Raw genomic sequence first — 5,092 nt, 5'->3', positions numbered from 1 at the left:
TCCGCCTGGCAAAGGTTTCCCGCAAATTCCCTTTCCCGGCTGAACTCGGGGCTCCGCTCTGCAGGTTCAGGGCGCCCGTGTCTGCTGTTGGGAGCCGCCTGGTGCGTGGAGGGCGCTGCTGTGCGTGGGGCGGGGACGCTGTGGGACACGTGACCGCCAGCACAGCACCCCCAGCCCAGCCTGGCCCGCCTCCGAGTGGACTGCTCTCCAGGGCTGGGGTTGTGTTTGCTGCAGAAGAAAGCGGGATGGGGTTGGCTCAGGTGGGTGCGGTGCATGGCGTGGGTCTCCGTGTGACTTTCCCTCCCACAAGCCTGCGTCCCCATCGGATGTGGGAAGGGGGAGGGGATATGGGGGCTTTTCTGCTGGTTCAGGCCCCAAATGGCTGCGATGTCCGCCCTCAGCCAGGCTGAAGCGGGGAACCTGGAACTCCATCCAGGTCTCCCACGTGAGCGGCAGGGGCCAAGTACGTTGGGCCATTCTCTTCCGCCTTCCCAGGTGCATTAGCAGGGAGCTGGTTCAGAAGTGGGAGAGCCGGGACTCGAACCAGCACTCATACAGGATGCCGGCGTCCCAGCTGTGCCACAGTGAATTTTTTCTGAAGTCTCCTCTTTGAACCTGGCCTTGTGCTCAGGCAGACGGTGGGAGGAGGCTTCCCGTTCTTCTGCCTGAAGCGCCCGTGGCGGTTCCCTTAACTCCCCACCGGCTTCGGCAAGCCGAGTGACCTGACGGCCCAGCGCTGTGCTCCGCTTATCAGAGGCGGCTGCGGGCTCCTGAGAAGTCCCCCCCACCCAGACCCCAGCTCAGACCCAAGGCCACGGACAGCATAGACACACACGGGGCCGGGGGGCGCCCTGACCCCGGTGCGATAACACCTCCCTGCTCTGCCAGCACTTGAACAGTAAACACAGGTAAATAAGATGTGCGCTCTCTATGGAAACAGGGCCGTGGGGGAAACACGTGCTTTCTGGCTCCCGCGTTTGGGGCAAACTCTCCCACATTCCTTTCGGTCTGCATCATCTGTCGCAGGCGCCAACATTCTCTGCTCCTGCACAGGCTCCTGTGCGCTGGCTGGCTGTGGGGGAGGCGGTCACACACCGTGTGCATTTGTAGTTCTCGCCCCCCATCGAACAAGAGAAGAGGGAGGAGGGGCGATGCCTGCAGCCTCTGGGGTGGGGGGTGGGGGTGCTGAGTGTTTGCATTCTTTCCTGTCTCCCGTGTCAGCCTGCCGCCCCCACAGCGCGTGCTGGCCTCGACAAACCAGGTGTGCAGCCCCCGCTCTCCTGTGTCGACACGCAGCCAGCGGAAGGGGCTGTGGCTTTAGTCCGCATCGGGGAGGGACGCCCCCAGCTTCCGGGCCCAGGCCACCAGCGTGTCCCCCTCTCCTGCCTCCCCTGCTCCCTTAGGTGAAGGTGGCTCCTGGACGGCCAGTGGACTCAGTGCCCCACCGTGGCTGATTTGCTGAAACGGACACTGGCTTTTGCTGGACTTGTTTCTGTAGGGATACGAAGCAGCCACGGAGCAGTGTTCTTATCTGTGTGTGAGGCCAGTGCGGAGGAAAGCACGCCGAGAGAGCCTTGTGCATGGGCGTTGAGTCCCTGGATCCAGCCGTGCCTGAAGCCATGGCCCCTCAAGCAGGTTTCCTCAACTTCAGGACCACTGGCAGTTGGGACTGGATGATTCCTTGTTGTAGGGGTTTCCCGGGCATCTTCGGATGTTTAGCCGCATCCCTGGTCTCTTCTCACTGGATTCCAGTTCTGTGCCACCCCTCCCCCCCACCTTCCCATCACGAAGACAAAAGCGTCTCCAGGTGTCGCCAAATACCTCGGGGTGGCCGGCTTGCCTCTGCTCAGAACCACTGTCTCAAAGTGCCCATCCACAAGTATTTTCCCCTGCGCACATCCAAATGAATATATAACGTTTGAGAATGGTTTTAAAACTTGTCCACGTGACACTCAGAACTGCTTGGTGTCTTGGACACGCTTGGTGTGGACATACTCACGTGGGACCTGGAGAACAGGGGAGAAAGAGATGGGAAGTGCCGAGTGTTAGTTCAAGGGGACCTCAGGAAGTTCATGGGCCAGTGGGATTCAATGCTAGGTTTATTTTGGTGCAGATTTTCAGTGTCCTTGATGGGGGAAAGGTTGAGGACCTGAAAGCTCCCATCCTTAGCTGGAGGGACCCCTAAACTCACTGCAGACAGGAGCTAAGCGAAGCCAAGGGGGCCCCAATCTGGGGGGATGTCAGGGTGCCAAAGCTCTTAGCAATTGGGATAAATATTTTTTCCCCTAAGACTGATTTTATTTATTTGAAAGGCAGAGTTACAGAGAGAGGGAGAGCTTTCATCCACTGGTTCATTCCTCAAATATCGGCAACAGCAGGGCTCAGCCACACTGAAGCCAGGAACTAGAACTCCATCTTGGTCTCCCACATGGGCGGCAGGGGCCCAGGCACTTGGTCCATCCTCCTCTGCCTTCCCAGGAGCAGTAGCAGGGAGCTGGATGGGAAGTGGAGCAGCTGGGCCTGGAATTGGCGTTCCAATAGGGGATACTGGCTTTGCAAGCATCCATTTAACCCTCTGAGCCACAATGCTGGCAGCAGGACAAATATTATTTTAATGCAATCGTTTATAAATCAAAACAAATTCAAGAAAACCCACAAAGAAGAAAAAAACCAGATGTTAAAATAAAGACAGGATCTGTTGTCTAGGAATTAAAATTTGAGAATCGTGTCTCTGATTTCCTGATTGCTAAACCAACATCACTTGTAAAAAGTACCCTGATGAGACACCTGGCTTACTCAAGGAGAAAACCAAACCCCAACAAGCCAATGTGTACCAGAACAAACTCATTTTTTTCTCCTACAGCGGCTGAAGCAGGTGTTGAGATGTCTTCTCCTCTGGGTGGCTATTCTGAGTCACTGATGGAACAGCCCATCGAGTGAGCCCGCGCCGGCACCATGAAGACTCCGCTCCGCATCGAACCCCTTACAGGGCTTACAAATTCAAACACCAGAATTCCTCCAAGTGCCCCTCTTTGGGGCAGAAAGAGGGATGGGGGGCCCTGCCTTCCAGCTGCTGGGATCCCACCTTGCACTGGCCGTCTCTGGGCTGTGGGCCTCCGATGAGCTGCCTCAGCTCTGCTTCCCAGTGTTCACATCTCTGAGCATCATAATTCCTGATCCAGAAGTCGGCTGTGAAGGTCAAGCTCACCAACACATGAGGTTTCCCTGGTAGTGCTTGGCACGTAGGAGGCCTTTATATTCCACCGGTGCTGCCGTGTGACATGGGGACGCCAGGGGACACTGCCCGAGCTTGGGCAAGGAAGTGAAGATGTTGACGTAGTCCTTGAAATGACCAGAATGCCCGAGTGATAGTAGCCAACATTCATGAGTGTTCACTACGCACGAGACGGTCACTACACGTGGACACTGTGACTGTTCCGTTTCACGGATGTGGAAGTAGAGAGCCAAAGCAGTGCCGTGGCTCACCCCGGTTCCTGCAGCCGGTGCCGCAGAGCCGCGCTTCGCATCTGCACAGTCGACCTGCAGGGGGTCGACTAAGCAAGGGGCAAAAAGCACCCTGGCAGTAGCTGCGTGCTACATCCTTCATGCACGAGGGCAGCAAGGCAGCAGCCAACGCCTGCACGGCCGAGCGAGGCCGGGAGCCGCGGCATCTCCCACGCACTGCTGGTGCGATCGTGGACGGGTGCAGCCGCTCTGCAAACCTCCCTGGCGCATTTAAGACATGAAGCATCTATCGCATGATGCAGCGTTTCCCCGGCAAGGCTTGCACACAGCGAAAGGAAAGCCCGTGTCGCTGGGAAGATGTGGAGAGAACGGTCGCGGCGGTTTCCTTCCTGACGGTGCCAAACTGAGAATCCTTCAGAGTCGGCACGCGTGAACGAAGCGCAGCGTGTTCCCACAGCGGGATGCTGCACCCAGCGGAACGCAGCCCCCGGGCACGGGCCACAGCACGGAGAGCGGTGCTTTCAGGATGGACTCTCGCGATGGTGTGGATGTCGCATTGTTGGTGTCCAGGTGGCTGTGGGGGCAGACTTCTCTGAATTATTCCCCCCGCTTGATTGTACATCTTTCCACACTTTATGATCATGGTCACGGATCCCACATCATGTGCTGTCAGTATCCCTCTTTTCAAGAAAAAATAGTATCAGGGCCTGCATTGCAACGTGAGGGGTTAAGCTGCCACCTTCGATGCCGGCATCCCATGGGGGAGCTGGTTTGCTCCACTTTTTTTTTTTTTTTTTTTGACAGACAGAGTGGACAGTGAGAGAGAGAGAGACAGAGAGAAAGGTCTTCCTATGCCGTTGGTTCACCCTCCAATGGCCGCAGTGGCCAGCGTGCTGAGGCCGGCGCACCGCGCTGATCCGATGGCAGGAGCCAGGTGCTTCTCCTGGTCTCCCATGGGGTGCAGGACCCAAGCACCTGGGCCATCCTCCACTGCACTCCCTGGCCACAGCAGAGAGCTGGCCTGGAAGAGGGGCAACTGGGACAGAATCCGGCGCCCCGACCGGGACTGACTAGAACCCGGTGTGCCGGCGCCGCAACGCGGAGGATTAGCCTAGTGAGCCGCGGCACCAGCCTTGTTCCACTTCTGATCCAGCTTTCTGCTCTTATACCGGGAGAGTCACCCACGTGGGAGACCTGGAAGGAGCTCCTGGCTCCTAGCTTCGGCCTGGCCCAGCCCCGGTCATCATGGCTATTTGGGGAAGGAACCAGTGGCTAGATGTCTCTCTCTGCCCCAACTCCTGTAACTCTTTCAAATAGTAATAAATAAATCTTAAAAAAGAAAGAAATTATATACACACAATATCAACATGTGAAGTGGTTATGGCAAAATGTTAAAAATTGTTAAAAAAAAAAAAACAAACAACCAAGTGACCAGAAACCCCTCAGCGGTGGTCGACCCTGGGTGGGCGCTGAAGGTGAGGAGGGAGGGGCCGTGAGCAGGCGCCTTCTCTTCTCAGCCTGTGTGCTCCTGGCAGCCCGGAAAGTGCATCCTTTTGAATTCAGTGGCACGGACACGGAGTGCGTCCAGTTCAGCCTGGACACTCAGAGCCGGGCTGGAGGAGGCAGG

At 57.0% G+C, this 5,092-nt stretch overlaps 1 long non-coding RNA gene across 1 annotated transcript; it reads left to right on the top strand.

Moving 5' to 3' along the window:
- The first annotated feature begins 509 nt into the window (after positions 1 to 509).
- LOC149123333 (uncharacterized) lies at positions 510 to 4,811 on the top strand. Its single transcript, XR_016217093.1, has 2 exons — positions 510 to 908; positions 1,404 to 4,811. It is a non-coding gene; the product is annotated as an uncharacterized LOC149123333 (long non-coding RNA).
- The last annotated feature ends 281 nt before the right edge of the window (positions 4,812 to 5,092 follow it).

Source organism: Oryctolagus cuniculus, chromosome 11, assembly GCF_051225735.1.
Source record: "Oryctolagus cuniculus isolate XC-2025 breed Fujian yellow rabbit chromosome 11, ASM5122573v1, whole genome shotgun sequence".
NCBI classification, from domain to species: domain Eukaryota; kingdom Metazoa; phylum Chordata; class Mammalia; order Lagomorpha; family Leporidae; genus Oryctolagus; species Oryctolagus cuniculus.
This window is presented reverse-complemented; position numbering and strand designations above follow the sequence as displayed.